The sequence below is a fragment of the Bos taurus genome, chromosome 4 (assembly GCF_002263795.3).
Source record: "Bos taurus isolate L1 Dominette 01449 registration number 42190680 breed Hereford chromosome 4, ARS-UCD2.0, whole genome shotgun sequence".
NCBI lineage: Eukaryota > Metazoa > Chordata > Mammalia > Artiodactyla > Bovidae > Bos > Bos taurus.
The window spans coordinates 9,257,472-9,278,116 of NC_037331.1; positions in this window are offsets into that span (position 1 = coordinate 9,257,472).

Consider the following 20,645-nt stretch of genomic DNA (forward strand, 5'->3'; position numbering starts at 1 on the left):
ACAATAAAATCTTCTTTAGGAATTGTTAAACCTCAGACTTTAAGAAGAGCTTTGAGATTATGGAGCCACTGTCCTCTTCTTTTACAGATGAAACACTGAAACCCTCAGAGTAGAAGCCAGCAAGAAAATGCATGTCTTATACCTGCTTGATCAGTAAGTCTTCTGTGATCTATACGTCATGCTTTGTTGTTCAGTTCAGTTCAGTCGCTCAGTCGTGTCCGACTCTTTGCGACCCTATGAAGCACGGCACACCAGGCCTCCCAGGCCTCCCAGTCCATCACCAGCTCCTGGAGTTTACCCAAACTCATGTCCATTGAGTCGGTGATGCCATCCAACCATCTCATTCTCTGTTGACCCCTTCTCCTCCTGCCTTCAATCTTTCCCAGTATCAGGGTCTTTTCAAATGAGTCAGTTCTTTGTATCAGGTGGCCAAAGTATTGGAGTTTCAGCTTCAACATCAGTCCTTCCAATGAACACTCAGGACTGATCTCCTCCTGGATGATGGACTGGTTGGATCTCCTTGCAGCCCAAGGGGCTCTCAAGAGTCTTCTCCAACACCACAGTTCAAAAGCATGAATTCTTCTGCGTTCAGCTTTCTTTATAGTTCAACTCTCACATCCATACATGACTACTGGAAAAACCATAGCCTTGACTAGGTGTACCTTTGTTGACAAAGTAATGTCTCTCGTAGGAACTTAGATTATCAAAGATTATTTCAGACTTAAGCAACACCATGGTTTGTTTTCAGTGATGTCTTATAGAGATTAGTTCTTCTGAAAATAAGTTCCATATTTCATATCTTAAATGCATATTATAAAATTCTGAATAAGAAAAATATAATAATGGTTGGATAAGAATGGTGTATTATTGATTCATTTTTTCCTTCTCATATTTTTGCAAAGAGGTTTACTCATTAAGGATTAAAAAAATTTTCAAATCCCCAAAACATTGTCATTACCTCCAGTAGGAGAAATGACTTGGTTGCCATTGGCATTGTGTTAGAATGGAATTTTTAAATACCTTGCTTGTGTTTTATTCATTATTCACTATACCCCCTACCCTGTTTTCAGAATGGGGGGATATGGTGAAAATCAAGACTAAGCCCTGCCCTCCTGGACTTTATTTACAAGGTAGGTCTCATTCTCAGCCTGAATGTCTGCTCATCTACATGCTTCCCCAAGATCACAGGTGACCCAAGGCTCTACTGCTGCTGCTGCTAAGTCTCTTCAGTCGTGTCCAACTCTGTGCGACCCCACAGACGGCAGCCCACCAGGCTCCCCTGTCCCTGGGATTCTCCAGGCAAGAACACTGGAGTGGGTTGCCATTTCCTTCTCCAATGCATGAGAGTGAAAAGTGAAAGTGAAGTCACTCAGTCGTGTCCAATTCTTAACAACCCCGTGGACTGTAGCCCACCAGGCTCCTCCATCCATGGGATTTTCCAGGCAAGAGTACAGGAGTGGAGTGCCATTGCTTTCTCTGAAGGCTCTACTAAAATGATGTAATTAAGAAAATAAAGTGTGTTGGAATCACTAGGAACTGTGTGTGGGACACCAGTGGCAGGGAGTAAGCAATGATGAAGGAACAGAGAGGAAAGGGAATGAGGTGAAGTAGTAGCATGATAGAAGAGAATTTTTCCTAGAAACTGTTCTAAAGTTTTCATCTTTCTGAATTTTTATAAAGGCTAAAGTAACTCAATTTTTAAGTCAAATTTATATTGTCATATATCTCTTTTTGCAGTTCTCTTCCTTTTCTGCAACCATGGCAATATAAGATCATATATGTGTTTCTTTTTTAAAATAGGAGTATAGCCAAAGAATTTTCAACCTACCACACAATTGCACTCATCTCACATGCTAGCACAATAATGCTCAAAATTCTCCAAGCGAGGCTTCAACAGTACATGCACTGTGAACTTCCAGATGTACAAGCTGGATTTACAAAAGGCAGAGGAACCAGAGATCAGATTGCCAACGTTGTTGGATCACCAAAAAAGCAAGAGAGTTCCAGAAAAATATCTACTTCTTATTTATTGATTATGCCAAAGACTTTGACTGTGTAGATCACAACAAACGATGGAAAATTCTTCAAGAGATGGGAATACCAGCCCACCTTACCTGCCTCCTGAGAAACCTGTATGCAGGTCAAGAAGCAACAGTTAAAACTGGACATGGAACAACAGACTGGTTCCAAATAGGGAAAGGAGTACATCAAGGCTGTATATTATCACCCTGCTTATTTAACTTATATGCAGAGTACATCATGTGAAATGCTGGACTGGATGAAGCACAAGCTGGAATCAGAATTGCCGGGAGAAATATCAATAACCTCAGATATGCAGATGACACCACCCTTATGGCAGAAAGCAAAGAGAAACTAAAGAACCTCTTGATGAAAGTGAAAGAGGAGAGTGAAAAAGTTGGCTTAAAGCTCAACATTCAGAAAACTAAGATCATGGTATCTGGTCCCATTACTTCATGGCAAATAAATGGGGAAACTGTGAAAACAGTGTCAAGTTTATTTTCTTGGGCTCCAAAATCACTTCAGATGGTGACTGCAGCCATGAAATTAAAAGATGCTTACTCCTTGGAAGGAAAGTTATGACCAATCTAGACAGCATAAGGTCCGTCTAGTCAAAGTTATGGCTTTTCCAGTAGTCATGTATGGATGTGAGATTTGAACTATAAAGAAAGCTGAGTGCTGAAAAATTGATGTTTTTGAACTGTGGTGTTGGAAAAAACTCTTGAGAGTCCCTTGGACTGCAAAGAGATCAAACCAGTCAATCCTGAAGGAAATCAGTCCTCAATATTCATTGGAAGGACTGATGCTGAAGCTGAAACTCCAATACTTAGGACACCTGATGCAAAGAAATGACTCATTGGGAAAGACCCTGATGCTGGGAAAGATTGAAGGTGGGAGGAGAAGGGGACGATAGAGGATGAGATGGTTGAGTGGCATCACCAACTCGATGGACATGAGTTTGAGCAAGCTCTGGGAGTTGGTGGTGGACAGGGAAGCCTGGCATGCTGCAGTCCATGGGGTCTCAAGGAGTCAGACACGACTGAGCAACTGAACTGAACTGATAGTTACTTTACAATGTTGTGTTAATCTCTGTGCTACAACGAGATGAATCATCTACATGTATACATATATCCCCTCCCTCTTGGAACTCCCTCCCACCCTGCACTCCTCCTATCCTACCGTCTATGACATCACAGAGCACAGAGCTGAACTCCCTGTGGTACACAGCTGGTTCCCATTAGCTACCTATTTTACACATGGTAGTGTATATATGTCAATCCCAATCTCCAAATCATTGCACCCAGCCACCCTTCCCCCCTTATATGTGTTTTTAAGTGACCTTACTTGGGGAGGGGATCAAATTTGCAAGATTGAATGGATCTCTCCTTCCCTGGCCTCCTTTTTATTTGAAAGCTTGTTGCAGGCAAAGGACAGACTCTGGAGCCCTCCTTCCACAGGTTGTACTTAGACACTCAGGACATATGTTGAAAGTCAAGTACAAATGTAGTATCTGTGATGTATTCAGAAGCACCTCTGCCCGTTTTATAAATAAAGTTGTTTGTTTGCTCTTGTTTGGGGTTTTTGTTGTTGTTGTTGTTTTGTTACTACGCCCAAAGTACCTGCCTGACCAGCTCTGCCCAGGAAGTGTCCTTAGTTTTTCATGCAAATGGACTTCTAGCAAAACCACAAGCCTTTGGTTGACCACTCATGTTTGAATCTCAGAAAATCCGACTGAGGTCAGAGAGGAAGTGGTCATCCGTTCCCCCTCCCCCTACCCAATGAAACTGCACCCACAGACTCCTGGACTCAGTGGACAAATGGATCACCCACACCATATCAACTTCCCAGAAAGATTGCCAGCTGCCTACATGTCTCACTTGAGGGCCTTAAGAGGAACAGCAGGTCTCTACCCAGAACTCTCTTCCTCCATTCTCTTGCCTGGCATTGCCTGAAAACCAAAGAAAAATCTACAAAGCTTAAGGCTGAGTAAACCAGTAAAGTTACCCACATAGTCACAGGTGGTTAATATTCTTTGTTTGCAAACAAACAAACAAAAGAGCTAGCTTAATTTCCTTCCTTTGCAGAACAGTTGTTTTTAATAACAGATTTATACAGAGTTCCTGCTGGCAACTTTATTTCTCTGAAATGTGCCTAACCAGAATCTAGAAAGACTTCATCAATGAGTGCTCCCACTTCCAGGCTAATTACCTCAAGGGTCTGTGGCAAGGAACTGTATACTTAGCCTGGCAAAGTTGCTGATTCCAGACCTGATATTGAAATGGGAATCTGAGTTCTTGTTCACAGAGCCAAAGAATGAACTTTACGATCACGCAGACACTCATGGTAGTAAACATGCAGAATTTATTTTAGAGAAATAAGAAGTGCAGAGCTCTCAGGATAGACACTGAGACGGGGTGAAGTGCCCCGAAGGCAGGAATTACAGCAGTTTATATCTTTTCCAGTATTGATCTGTTTGTTTTTGGTTAACGTGGGTCCCTGACATATATGTAATTTCTAACCAATCGTTTTAAAGTCAACTATGTCTAGTTTGAATTTTTTTTATTTTTTATAATTTGCTTTTATTTTTGATCCCCAAGTCCTTGACTTTTTATTAGACATTGAGTTGCCATCCCATGACCCTTTCTAATGACCCCAGGCCATTGTTCAAGGACCAGATGTATGGGGTAAGAGTTAAAGGTCTACCTGGTGTTTTTCTTCTTGATAAGTTGGACAGCAGTTAACAATTGTCCTGTCTTTGGTCTGGATGTTTTATTACCTACTAGATGAGAGAGGTATTTCTCTGAATGCCTGGAAACTGAAACAACAAGTATAAACTTTAGGTTAATGGAGCAAGATATTTGTATGGGAGAAAAATTTGACATTTTAAAAAAGAACCAAGGTCCCAGCCCTACACTAGCTGCCTAACAATTTGTACCTCCATATGATCCTGGGTTCTCAAGGTAGTTAGACTGCCACCATCACCAGAAAAGAAACACCATAATACTTGAGATTCCACTCAGTCTGGTGAGTTTAACAACCTTTTGGGTTGTTTGATCCTGCAGTACTCTGCCTTAAATTACCATGAGGCAGTTCTTCATCACTGGTAGAAAATGTTACATTACTGCAGAGCAGGGGAGCAAATATTCACAAGATGGAATAAAACCCGCTTTTTCCGAAATTATCTTCCTTCCTATTTACAGTCTATCTTTAAATTCCATCTTTAAAGATTTATTCCTTGGTATTTATAGCATGACAATTTTAAATCAGAAACGTATTTGAAAGGGAAAACAAACTAAGCCAACAGTCAGCAACCAGCAACCAGTTCCTCTGGTTCTGCCAGCTGCACATGCTCTCTCATAAACCCAGAACAACCTTGAATTCTGCTGAAGTAAACCATGTCACCTGAAAACATGAATGAGCAAAATGGACTTCACTGCAGATTTTGTCCAAGGGGTTACTTACCACACCACACAGAAAAACAACTTTCAGATCTGTTGTTGGAGAGCCTGGCTCACATTTTCTTCCTACTGGATGGTCTTCAGGACTTCAAACTCCTCTCCCCACTATTTCACCCAAAGTCAGCAGTGCTCCAGGCCCATCTTCAGATCCAAACCCACATGAGACTCAGTGAAATAAAATCCCACCTAGGTAACAGATCCTAGTCTTCTTAGTAGTGAAGAGGGATTCAAAATAGCAGATCGTATTAAATCACGTCTTTAATAGTTAACAGTTATTGAATAGTTATTAAGTGTAAGGTCTTGTTAACCCTGCAAAGCATATTTTGTTATTCCTACTTTACAATTAAGAAAAGGGAGACATGAAGTGGTTAAATAAGTAGCCCCATATCACACACCCAGGAAGTAGGAACCAGAAATCAGATCCGGGCTATTGACACCAAGACTGAGCTCTTAATAATTAAATTCTATTAACCTCTATGGCTTACTCGCTCAGTTGTGTCCAATTCTTTGCTACCCCATGAACTGTAACCCACCAGGCTCCTCTGTCTATAAGATTTTCCAGGCAAGAATACTGGAATGGGTAGCCATTTCCTTCTCCAGGGGATCTACCTGACCCAGGGATTGAACCCCAGGTCTCCTGCATTGCAGGCAGATTCTTCACCAACTGAGCCACCAGGGAAGCCCTATTAACCTCTATAGCACCTAATAAATGCCTTCCCTAGTAAGTGAATAAAAATGTTGATTGAATAAAATTACTTATATTTCTAAGATGATCAGAAATATTCTAGCTCCTTATAGCTATTTTTTTCAGCTGCAAAAATTTATTTTTCTTTGTGAAATACCAAAATAATCCACCATAAAAAAGACTACATTATCTTAAATGAAAATGAAAATTGTGAGTATATTGCAATTGTTTGCTAGTTTTATTTTTCCAGCTTTATTGAAGTATAACTGACAAATTAAAGTTGAGTATATATAAGGTATACAACACAATCATTCAATGTACCTATCCATTGTGAAATGATTACCACAATCAAGCTAATTAACACATCCTTCACCTCACATCGTTACTATTATGTATGGGGTGAGAACACATAAGATCTATGCTCAGCAAATTTTAAGTATACAGTACAGTATTATTAACTATAACCTCCTTGTTGTACATTGATTCCCATAAATATCTAAAGCTTTCTGTCTGGTATTAAGTGAATGGGTGAATAAATGAATGAATGAAGTGACTAATTTACTGACTAAGCAACTCAGCTTCCTCATCTAAAAATATTTTCTTTCAGTTGGTCTTTTGATATTTATGCATCACCAGGTGGGCACTAGAGAAACAAAGAAACTTAAGAAACACTCCTCGCCTTTATCAAGTCTAATGGAGATATTCATAGAAAAGTGTTGAACCAGATGTCACTGAAGGTCCCTTCCTGCTATAGGCTTCTGTGAGTCTATTGAGTAGGAGGTTTGCACCGCATGCACTGAGCTGGTAGATTTATGATCACATGAAGATGGCCCGTTCTTCCTCCCATCTTAAGCACTCAAATCAGTGAAAAGGAGATTTTAAATGACTGCTAACCTTGGCTAGATTTTGGGAAGGGGAGGTGGGTGCTGTCAAATAATCACCGAAGAGGTAACTTAGGGCTTCCTCTTCCCTGGTGGCTCAGAGAGTAGAGAATCTACCTACAATGCAGGAGACCTAGGTTCAATCCCTGGGTAGGGAAGATCCCCTGAAGAAGGGAATGGCAACCCACACCAGTATTCTTGCCTGGAGAATTTCATGGACAGAGGAGCCTGATGGGCTGCAGTCCATGGGGTTGCAAAGAGTCGGACACCACTGAGCCATTAACACTTTCACTTTTCACTTTCACTAAGCAAAATAGCAAAGATGGGAAGTCTTACCTTACTGCCATCCAGCCTTCCTCACTGAGCTCCTGATTCCTGTATCTGCTGAACAGCTAGTACCTCCTGCTTCCACCTGACTCCCTTGCACCTCACTGCCACACTAGGCAAGCCAGCTGAGCATCAAGAGTACCCTTCTCCAAAGCTGCCGGTAGAACTTCTCTCTTCACCCTCACCTGTGAGCTGGACTCTTGAGCTTTTCACCTCTGTATCCCTCATAACCTGCTGTTGTCAATGCTAGCTGCACATTAGCATCCCCTCGGGAGCTTTTTAAGTATTCCAAAGCCCAGCTCTCCACCCCCAGGGATTCTGATTTAATTGGTTTGACGGGAAGCCCAGACATTGGTCTGGTTTTTTTGTTATGTTTAAAAGCAGTTTTGGTTTTCAATGGATGATTCTAATGGATAGCCAAAATTGAGAACTTCTGTAGCTTTGAAACTGGAGTTGCTTCATTTTTACCAGCAGGTTAAAGCCCCCTCTGGATGCTGGGACCAGTTCTGTTTCTAGCCAGGGAAAATTCAAGGAGCCTTAGGCTAGCAGCTCAGCAACTCAGAGCTTAATCCCATGGTGGCCTTGGCTCCCATTTCAGTAATTACAGGCTGTTGTTCCTTGTGATTGAGCCTCTGCCCCAAAGGAATATGGGGAATCAAAGAAGGGGCAACAGTTGCTGGGCAGGCAAAACAGTAGGTGTTGAGGCCTTCCCACTGTGTCTGCCTCCCTTCCCCTGCTCAAACCACTGTAACAGATTTGACCAGAATAAACAGTATCACTTAGTGACAGGCACAGATAGGAAATTATCTGACCTAACATCACTCAGCCATGCCCATGTCAAGCTGCAGATTTTTCTCTTTATTTTACTACATCCTCCACTCTTAGTGATAATTTTTAATAATCTCTTGCCCAGAGACATCTCATCTTTAATCCCTTTTCCTTTATTCTCTCCCTGTCTTAACTTGAAACTGGTTATTTCAAGAATATTTTCCTCTCCCTTGATCCATTTTTACCTCCCCCACCACGACTATAACCATGCCTAAGCAAAAGACTATTATCAGTGGTGTATTTAAACCAGAAAAAAAAGAGAAGTGACATTTCAAAGTGAATTTTTTTTTTTTTTTTTTGGTGTAAAAAGAAAGAACAAGCTCTAGAGTTCCTAAAAGCACTAATAAAAGCTCTTCAGAATTCTCACAAGAGCCTGTATTCTTTTTACTCTCCTCTAAAGAAAATTTTTCTTCAGACACCAGCATTCAACATAAGTCATTTTTAATTGGTGTGTTGTTTTCTCTTTTGATACTTGCTTCACTTGTACGCAGGTCAGGAAGCAACAGTTGGAACTGGACATGGAACAACAGACTGGTTTCAAATCGGGAAAGGAGTACGTCAAGGCTGTATATTGTCACCCTGCTTATTTAACTTGTATGCCGAGTACATCATGAGAAACGCTGGGCTGGATGAAGTACAAGCTGGAATCAAGATTGCTGGGAGAAATATCAATAACCTCAGATATGCAGATGACACCACCCTGATGGCAGAAAGTGAAGAGAAACTAAAGAGCCTCTTGATGAAAGTGAAAGAGGAGAGTGAAAAAGTTTGCTTAAAGCTCAACATTTAGAAAACTAAGATCATGGCATCTGGTCCCATCACTTCATGGCAAATAGATTGGGAAACAGTGGAAATAGTGGCAAACTTTATTTTATTGGGCTCCAAAATCACTGCAGATAATGACTCCGGCCAAGAAATTAAAAGACGCTTACTCCTTGGAAGAAAAGTTATGACCAACCTAGACAACATATTAAAAAGCAGAGACATTACTTTGCCAACAAAGGTCCGTCTAGTCAAGACTATAGATTTTCCAGTGGTCACATGTGGATGTGAGAGTTGGACTATAAAGAAAGCTGAGCGCTGAAGAATTGATGCTTTTGAACTGTGGTATTGGAGAAGACTCTTGAGAGTCCCATGGACTGCAAGAAGATCCAACCAGTCCATCCTAAAGGAAATCAGTCCTGAATATTCATTGGAAGGACTGATGCTGAAGCAGGGAGGTGATGGACAGGGAGGCCTGGCATGCTTCAGTTCATGGGGTCTCAAAGAGGCAGACACGACTGAGAGACTGAACTGAAGTGAACTGAACTTGTCTCACAGCTATTTTGGGTTTTACTACTCTTTTAACACTTCATTTTATAGACTCGTTCCAGAACATTAGCACCACCTATAATATTGTCTTAATTGAAAATTCTACTCTGGTACTAAAGTTTTGAAACCCAACTCATCTCTAAACCGAGGACCACATGAATGTAAATATCTAGCACCATGATGGAGGTTCGCTTCTCTAAGTAGTCTGCTTTTCCAGTGTCACAGGGGACAGGCCTGCAGGTTTGACAAAGGACAGGAATGAACATGAGGGCAGAGTTTATTGGCATCTGTTTCTGTTGGTAAGATTGATGACTTCCCAGCCATCAGTGACATGGAGAAAGTTAGTCTCTTCTTCAGCCCACGAGAAGTGCTAAATATCATTTTCCTAGTACCAAGGAGTTTCATAACACACCATTCTTTGTACCCAGTTAATTACGGTGACAATCTAAAGAAGCAATCCCTATTGTAAGGTTTAGAACAATTCTCAGAAAAAGTACTTTTTAAAATTCACATATTTGTCTAGCTAAAGATAAGTGCTCTAAAATATGTTCATTTTTCCTGGCATTAAATATAAACCTTAGCTTGATTCTGTTCTCTGTTTTGATCAGGCACTGTGATTCTCTGTGAACATTAGCAAAAGATAAAAAAGGTAGAAAGAGAGAGAGAACTCTCAAATGTTTTAAAGCACATAAAGCGATTAATTTTTTCTATTGTGTATTGAATTATGTGTTCCGTATTGCCCTTGAGAATATCACAATCGTGACTTATGATCCGTATGTATTTCTAGGACATATTTAAATTAGTCATTGTGAATCAGATAACCTAAGATCATTTAATTAATTACCTGCATTACCTAACCTCTACTTAAATTTCTTCTCTAGACATATTACTCCTACAGACTAAATTATTCATCTCACCAAACTTTCTAAGCTGACAAAACCACTTGCTTTCTAGCTTAGGTACTATTGTGAAAGCAAGTCTCAGTTCAACAAATACTTTCTCTTTCATTGAAAGATAATGGTAAAGAACCATCATGTCTAAAAATAGATACTTGGAGCTTAGAATCTGTCAGACCATATGTTGCACGACTCCAAGATCCAGGAAACAAAGGCATCCTTCTCCAGGGGGTATGTATTATTACTTTCTAGAGGATCGAGTGTATTGACTGCACCATCGTTGAAACATACTTAGCAGAGAAGCAGATATGAATTCCTGGGGATGGTGGAGGGAAAACATTAGTTAATTGGCACTGCATGCATTTGTACCTGTGTTGTGAGAATGCATATGATAATGTAAATATTTTTCTAGTGTTCTTGAGATTTAAGAAAATTACTTTTGTTCCTCATTGACAGTCATTGAAATAACCACAAATTATAGAATTTGAGGCAGTCTTCACCTCTAAGCAAGACAGCCTTTCACAGAACTTTATAAGATCTTTGTAATTCTTTTTCTATATTGACATTTTAACATTTTTTCTACTAGACATTATTTCATTATTTTAACCTTTAAAACTTCTTTTAAAACATGAGATAAGTTTTCAAACCTGTTGCCACGAATCTCTAAATATGTTTTACATATATGGTACACATTTTATAGCATGTTACAAATTCTATATGGTGCAAACTCAACCATCTTCAGAGATTTAATTACAGTTTTATATTAGAATATCATTCTGAGACTGTATACATAGTACCTTGATGCAATTTGACCATTACTCAGTTTAGACTACAAACAATTCCAGCCTCCAAAGGGGGATTCTTTTATAATTATCAAATTTCCACTTCTCTTTAGACTGCAGAGGCCCAACTGCATTGCTGTATTTACAAAACCAAACACTTCTAAAACGTAAAGGTTAAGAGGCCCAAGTCTTCTCTAACTACTTAGAAACAATTGTGCTGGTAGTTATAAAGATAGAAATGTCTGTTCTTTTTTAATAAAAGAACTTAAGTACTCTTAAGTGATGGAAGTTATAGAAGAGGAAAGAAGAAATGAAAAGTAGTATTGGGCAGTATATTTATTCCAAGACATGAGGCTGTATGTGTACTTCCCTGGTGGCTCAGAATGTAAAGAATCTGCCTTCAGCATAGGAGACCTGGGTTCAGTTCCTGGGTTGGGAAGATCCCGTGGAGAAGGGCATGGCAACCCACTCCAGTATTCTTGCCTGGAGAATCCCATGAACAGAAGAGCCTGGTGGGCTACAGTCCCTGGGGTCACAAAGAGTCAGACACGACTGAGCAACTTTCACTATGAGGCTATATTTCTTTTATTTTTTAAAATTATGTATGTGTGTACCTATATGTATGTGTAATATAAAGTAAGCTTACATACATGATACAAAGATACAAAAGCAGATACAATAAAAACTTGTCTCTCTCTTTTTATTCAGTTACCCAGTTCCCCTCTCTGAAGGATAACCTGTACCCAGTTTTGTGGCAATTCTTCTAAAATAAAATCCATGCATTTGCCAACATACATGTATAAATTTCCCCCCTCTCTCTCCTTTCACTCAAAAGGTAATATGTCATATATACTCTCTTCTGCTCTTTGAGTTTTCACTCTTGAAGATTGTTCCAAATCCATCATAGTACTCCACAGTACAAATATAGCATACTTCATCTAAACAATCTGTTAAGAATGAGCATTTACTAATGTTTCCAAATGACAAATAGGCAGCAATAAATGTTTCATTTGCATGCATTTTGTGCTGCACATATGCAAGATTATCTGTAGAATAAAAACCTTGGTGTTGAGGTGATTGGGTCAAAGTGTGAGCATTTTTAATTTTGACGAACCAAACTACCCTCCATGAACATTTTGCCGGTTTTCACTGCCAGCAGTAATGTGTGAAATTGAAGCGATGTTTTTGGCCAGGACCCACTTCATATTTGTACTCCAGAAGAAATAAAAAAGGACAAATATATTCTTGTTACATGTTATGAATGTCATATATATTTTTATATATAGAAAATATAAAGTAAGAGCAAGCTGACAGTACATAGTAAACATTTCATGGTTTGTTGACAAGCAACAAAAGTATCATCATGTTACAATAGAGAATTTCTAATGAAAATTATTAAATCTTTCTATTTCTATTGATAATGCTATCACTAAACATAATAAAGAGTTATTTCTAATAACAGTGACAACAGCAGAGGAAATATTAGATGATATTTCTAAAAGTTTCATAGTACATAAAACAAGTAAATATATCAGTGGATTGTGACTTTTAAAAACTTATTTATTATTAGATTACAATAATGGGTATCATAATGTCACAAGGCTCTAATTAGTCCTCAAATTTACAAATAGCTATTCTGGAAATACACCTTATAATTATTTGAGGGAGAAAATCCTTGAAGAAATATTTAATAGTGCTATAAAAATTCATAACTGGAAGACTAGGTATTATTACTACATTATTCATAAAAAAAGCTTTAAAAACTTATAAAACTAATAGCAATGATACAGAAAAATCAAAGCACATAGTTTTGGAGGTAAGAGCCTTAAGGAATATGAATGTAAAACCAGATAGTTCTCCTCCCAGCAAGGTTTCTACGGCAACCAGGTGACTGATCCATAAAAAGGAGAATAAGTATGCATTGGCACCAGCTCATATTGTCACTTCTAGATATTTGTAATGTAAATAGATTAAAATGTATTTTTATGAAGAATTGATGAAGTAAGCTTAGAGTGATCTGTTCTATAAAGTTTCATAACAATAATATGAGATATAAATTTTAAAATTGGACATAGTAATTAAACCCCCTTTTTAGGAAACAGGGCTTCCCTGGAGGCTGAGACAGTAAAGAGTTCACTTGCAGTGTGGGAGACCTGGGTTCGATCCCTGGGTTGGGAAGATCCCCTGGAGGAGGGCATGGCAACCCACTCCAGTATTCTTGTCTGGAGAATCCCCGTGGACAGAGGAGCCTGGTGGGCTATGGTCCATGAGGTTGCAGAGTCAGAAATGACTGAGTGACTAAGCACACACACACATTAGGAAACAAATTCTCAAGAATTCTTAACCATCCCTTTATGATTCAAATTTTACTTCATTGTTCCAAATTTAAGCTCAACTGAATGTCAATACCACTGTGTGGATGTTTCTGATCATAAGATAAATTGGACTAAACAGTTCAGTGGCAAACCTTATTACTGAAACTCTAGAAGTGATTGAACAAGTAGTTTTAAAGACAAAGTCCCACAGAGCTAGTCATCACACTTAAATTGTGTCTGCAAAATGCAAAAGAAAACAATTTGGTCAAACAACTACTGGTCAAGTAGGTGAAACATAAAATCAGTCAAATGCATCTTTCAGCATCATATAAGGGACAAACTGCCACATGACTGGATTTCACCCAAATATTTATCATGCTATCATCTTAGCCCAGTTCTCAGATGACAGCAGAAAACGTGGCAAAGAGCCCTTTAAAATTAACCTCATTGTGCACCTGTCATATATTTCACTGCTAGTGGTAAAGAATCCTCCTACCAATACAGAAAATACAAGAGACGCAGGTTCGATCCCTGGCTCGGGACGATCCGCTGGAGGAGAGAATGGGAATCCACTCCAATATTCTTCCCTGGAAAATTACATGGACAGAGAAGTCTGGTGGGCTACAGTCCATGGGTCCTCAAAGAGTTGGACATGACTGAGCACACACATAGACACACGAGTCAAAAGGCAGGACTGCAACACAGAATGCATGTCACATGAAAATAAAGTAGCTCGGCTCTTTAAGAAGAACGGGCCTGAAATGTATGAAAATGATTGAGTGTTTGCATTTAGCAGTAATAATAAATTTTCTGTCCTGATTCACTCACAATCCCTTGCTCATCACCACCATCACCATTAGCATACATCAGGTAGGTTTAAAATCAAAGGACCAGTTCTTCATCCTACTATCGTTGCAACACATTTCATGTCTGTAGTTATTTGATGTTGGCCATCTTAAGGTATTCTGGAATTCTCCACACTAGTAGCTTCTCTTCCAGGAAGGTAGCATTTCATATAGTTCAGGAGGGTACAGAGAGTTAATGTGATCTCTCTTCAGATAAACAAGTCTCCTTATACAAATATAGAAGTCAACCTCTGACTTTTTAGAAGCCTGTATCTAATCATGTGTTCCCCAGACACTGCTACCATGGTGACAGAATAATTGGTAACATTCCGGGCGGCTATATTGTGACAGCTGGCTCCATTATTTCTTAAGGCAGAAAAATGTTTTAAAAAATGAACAACAAAAATTCAGTGTTTCTGAAGTCATTGCCCCCTTTCCTGTCTGTATAATGCTGAGTCAGCAAAACACACGATTGGCAACTAGATCAATGCCCTATTGACGTTTCTCATGTGCAGTCTCTATTGTTTTCTCCATCCTTATGTTGAGTTTTAAACTACTGAATTCATAAACAGGACATTTAGCCACCCTGACAACTAGTGTCTACACAATGAACCAAAAAATCATCCATACAGGTTGATTGGATTCAGTTATTAAAATAACCAGGATAAAGCAAGTGAAATATTTCTTTTTAGATTCTGTTTTTGAAGCAAGCATTACCAAGTGAAATAATTAACCTATTTTTTTCTTTATACTTTGTAAAAATATTCTGAGATGACAATGATCTACTTTCTATAGGTAATCAGAACTTCATAAATATTAGCTCATCTAAGTCTGATAATAACTCTACAAATGAGAAATTATTATCCTTGTTTTCCTGATGAGGAAATTGCAGCTCAGAAGAGTTAAGTAACCTGTCTACAGTTATAAAAGTAGCCAGATTGTAGCAAAGCTGGCCTTGCAACTAGATATCAATTTCAAATACTATACTCACTCATTTGTGAGTGAAAGCAAAAGTGTTCCATAGATATTATTCTTCAGAGGATACAGCCAGAAGAAATTAATTTGAATCGTAACAGAAAATTGTGAAGTTGGTATAGAGAATGCTATTTTTCAATAAGGATGGGATGTGGAAAGAAACATGCAGGGAGTTGCTATTACGGTATTGGTAATCTTCCAGTTCTAAAATTTGTTATATCACCATACTTTATTCCTTACACATGTGTTACATTTTTCAGTATGTATTAAAATATTACTTAATAAAAGTATTTTAAAAGAAATGTTGAAACAAACTAATTATTGAGAGATGTCATGAATATCTTAAAAAATAAAAACAGATATTTTCCCCTGGGTAACCTCAAAGTAATTAATGCGTGGGTTCCATGGAACCTATCACAGCACATACAAAAGTCCTGACCCAGTATTTACCTATCATGATTGTTTCTTTGCTATTTCTGTGTCAGAGCTCAAATGACTCCAATGGGTATTAGGGAAAATCTGCTCCTAAAATAAGATTAGAACAAAATGCTAAGAGGATTAATTTTCTTACGGGAAGGTCATTTTGATTCAAGTGGAGAGTTTTGAATTTGGATTTCAGTCTGCCTATTAAATCAACAGGTACCTTTCCTTGATATTAAGATACTAGTTTTCAAAATGGCAAATCATCATGACATTATCACGCTGAAGCCCAGATATGTTCATTTTCTCAAGAAGGGTTTCTTTCTGTAAGCATATGCATTCTGATAGAAGGCTCTTAGTGAAATGCAAGCTAATGACTTTGCTCTTATGAATGCAGGCTAATTTATAACTATTTTTCAGGACTATACCATTCTCGCAGACATCTGATTGATCAACCTTTACTGTGATTTGGTCTTATTCATTTAATTTTGTTTTAGCGGTCATGCCTGTAGTCATAAAATTATCAGCCCACAATCCCACTTTTCCGAGGTAACCATTGTCTTGTACCATTTGTGTTCAGCTCCTTTTATTATTTCCATAACTCTAAATGACATTTCTTCATGTTACACGAGCCTATTCAGTTTTAATTTTTACCTTTAGCAAAATTGCATTCACATAACCTAAAACGTCAAATAGTACTACAAAGCTTACAGTGAAGAGTAGGAGACTGTCAGGGTCCTGTCTCTCTCAACCTCTCATGCCCAGTCTAAGTTGACAGCTTCTTTCAGCTCTTTTCTTTCTTTAGCTATTTATATTCTATATAATATGCTTAAGTGCTAGTTTCTGCTTCTACTTTAGGTGTTTGTATGTCAGCTTTTTACTCTGAAAAATTTGGATTGGGCTTCTATATACAATGTCCCCACATTCTTTTCTACCCATGGTTACAATTTTTAATCAAATTATTTGACCATTATTTTATATTATTATTACTGTGCAAATAACTAAGCCACATAGTGTTGTTTAGCCTCCTATTTGCTGCTAAGTCGCTTCAGTCGTGTCAGACTCTGTGGGATCCCATGGACGGCAGCCCACCAGGCTCCCCCGTTCCTGGGATTCTCCAGGCAAGAACACTGGAGTGGGTTGCCATTTCCTTCTCCAACACATGAAAGTGAAAAGTGAAAGTGAAGTCGCTCAGTCGTGTCCGACTCTTAGCGACCCCATGGACTGCAGCCCACCAGGTCCTCCGCCCATGGGATTTTCCAGGCAAGAGTACTGGAGTGGGGGTGCCATTGCCTTCTCCAAGCTTCCTATTTATCTGTTACTAATTATTTCATGAACTCTCTTAACCAGACTGTAGAAGTCCTTTCCTTTGAGTAAATATGTATCAGGTGAGCTATTAGTTCTGGTTTTTAACTCAAAGACATCTTTCCTGGAGTCCAGGTCCTCCTGCTTCTGTATGGATTGATCATTCTCAAGACTTTCTGTATGACGACAGCCTAGAATTTTACTAATTATTACCCTAGGTCTTCCCTTTGCTTTTCCTCTTGTGTTGAATCAATTTTCCTGGAATCTGTATCTTCTTATTTCTTGGGGTATTTTTCCCCCTCATTTTAATGAAGTCAGTCACCTGATGGCTGCCTAATAAAGAGTTCATGAAAATAATATTTTTAATATTTATTTTTATTTATTTATTTGTTTGACTGTCCCTGTTCTTAGTTGCAGCCTGCAGGATCTTTAGTTATGCCATGCGGGATCTAGTTCCAAGACCAGGGATCAAACCCAGGCGCCTGTTTTGGGAGCCCAGAGTCTTAGCCACTGGACCACCAGGGAAGTCTCAAGAATAATATTTTTGGAATCTTGCAAATCTGAAAGCATCTTTAGCTTACCCTCCTTAACAGTTTCCCTTGAAATCCAGGGAGGCTGGAATTCATCTATATTTTTTATGCCACTGTCTCTTGCCTTCCACTTCCAGTGTGGCTGTAGAGAAGCACAGTGTCAACACTGGCTCCTGAATCTGTTTTTCCCTGTGTGGGAGCCTTTATTAAACATACATTCACTCGTTCACAAGTACTTGTCGAGCAGCCATTATTGTGCTAGACTCTGTTTTAGAAGCTAGGGATTATAGCATTGAAAAAAAGAAAGGCATATATCCCTGCCTTTGTGGAACTTATATTCTGGGAGTGGGTGGGTGACAAATAATAGGCAAAATAAATGTAACATATGTAATATGTTAGATAGTGATAAGCACTCAAGCAGAGGAGAGTATGCAGTGTGAGGGGTGGAAATTTGGATGAGAAGGGCCCTACTTCGAGGGGAAATTTGAGTGAAGACTTGAAGGAAGTGAGGGAGCAAACCATACTGATGTCCAAGGGATGACATTTCTGGGCAGAGAGAACAGAGGGAACAGACCTTGAGACAAGAGTGTCTGTCTATTTCAAGGAATATTAGGAAGCCAGTGTGGCTGGAGCAGATATACAAGGTACAAGGTAAATGGCCCTAAGCTCTGAGCAGTAAGATGGAGCTGGATCTTGTGAGAAGTTGGCTTTTTATTCTGAAAGAATGGGATACTTTTGGAAAAAAGCAGAAATATGGTTGCTGTCAAGGCTTCCCAGGTGGCTCAGTAGTAAAGAATCCACCTGCAGTGCAGGAGACGTGGGTTCAATCCCTGGGTCGGGAAGATCTCCTGGAGAAGGAAATGGCAACCCACTCCAGTATTCTTGCCTGGAGAATTCCATGGACAGAGGAGCCTGGCGGGCGACAGTCCATAGGGTCTGTCAGACCCTATGGAGACAGACACCACTGTGCGACTGAGCACGCGTACACGCATGACTGCTCTCACTTTTGGTACTTGGGTAAAAACATGGAGGGCAGAGGTGGGGCAAGCACTCAAGATGCTATTATAATAATCCAGGTAAGAAGTAATAGTAGTTTGGGCCAGAGTGGTGCTAGTGGAGATGTGAGAAATGATCAAATTCTGGGATATTTTGAAGGTAAAGCTAACCATTTGCTGACTTAATTGATGTGGGGTGTGAAAGAAAGGAATCAAGCATGACTCCAGAGTTTTTGACCTGCAAAAATGGAAGGAAAGAGTTGTCCTTATGCGAGGTGGGAAAACCTATGGGAGGAACAGGTTGGAAGGTATTTATCAACAGGTCAGTTTTGTCCATATTAAACTTGAGATACAAGTAGAGATATCAAACTGAGAATCTAAGGAGAAGTCCAAGCTAAGATAGAAATTTAAGAGTCATGAGTATCAGCTCAGTTCAGTTCAGTTCAGTCACTCAGTTGTGTCTAACTCTTTGCGACCCCATGGACTGCAGCATGCCAGGCCTCCCTGTCCATCACCAACTCCCAGAGTTTACTCAAACTCATGTCCATTGAGTCGGTGATGCCATCCAACCATCTCATCCTCTATCGTCCCCTTCTCCTCCCACCTTCCATCTTTCCCAGCATCAGGGTCTTTTCAAATCAGTCCATTCTTCACATCAGGTGGCCAAAGTATTGGAGTTTCAGCTTCATCTTCGGTCCTTCCAATGAACACCCAGGACTGATCTCCTTTAGGATGGACTGGTTGGATCTCCTTGCTGTCCAAGGGACTCTCAAGAGTCTTCTCCAACACCACAGTTCAAAAGCATCCATTCTTTGGCACTCAGCTTTCTTTATAGTCCAACTCTCACATCCATACCTGACTACTGGAAAAACCATAGCTTTGACTAGACAGACCTTTGTTAGCAAAGTAACGTCTCTGCTTTTTAATATGCTGTCTAGGTCTGATGGTCATATGCCAGTCAAATACCTGGGTGAGATATCCCCTTGGTGAGTAGATACACATCCAAACACTGAGCCCTGAGGCACTTCAACAGTTAGAGATTGATGAGATGAAAAGGAATCAATCAAAGAAAGGTAAAGAGCCTGGTGGGCTGCCATCTATGGGGTCGCACAGAGTTGGACATGACTGAAGCAACTTAGCAGCAGCAGCAGCAGCAAGTGAATGTCACGTGTCTCTGCAAGTCAGGTAAAGACAAGTCTCAAGGAAGTGAGAGTCATCATCTGTGTCAAATCATGCCGAGAGGTCAAGGAAGCTGAGGTTTGAGAGATGACCATAGATTTGGCATCATGGAGACCATCAGGGACTTCTGGTGGAGCAATTTTGATGGCATAATGGAGGTGAAAATAATGACTAGAGTAGATTTAAGAGAGAATGGGCAGAGAGAAATTGGAGATAACTGGAGCACTGCTGACAAGGAAAGGAGGAAATTAGAGGAGTAGCTGGGGAAGGGGGGGGTTCCCTGGTAGCTCAGATGGTAAAGGATCCGCCTGCAATGTGGGAGATCTGGGTTTGATCCTTGGGTTGGCAAGATTCCCTGGAGAGGGCAACAGCTACCCACTCCAGTATTCTTGCCTGGAGAATGCCATGGATGGAGGAGCCTGGTGGGCTGCAGTCCATGGGGTAACAAAGAGTCAGACATGACTTTCACTTTCACACATCTTTCACTTTGAGCTGGGGAAGGAAAGAGAAAGTTGGTTTTACTCACACACACAGAGTGAGAGTGAGAGAGCTAGAGGGAAAAAGAACATATTTGTATTCTAATGAAAAATTATCCTGGAGACAGAGAAAATTTGATGCTTTGGGAGACAAAGAGAAGAATTACTGGAGCAAAATCCTTGAGTAGGCAAAGGGGAATGAAATCTAATGCACAAGTGGAGAAATTTGCCTTTGCTCAGAGATTTCGTCAAAAGTAAAGGGAGGAGTTAGGACGTGGGCCTCGTGACATGGATAGCAGGATCTTGTGGTGGAAGGAGTTTATGGAGGATCTCTTTTAGTTAATTCCAAACTCTTCCCAGCAAAAGAAAGCAGAATTATTAGCTGAAAGTTAGGGTGCTGCTGGCAGGTCGGGGTTTA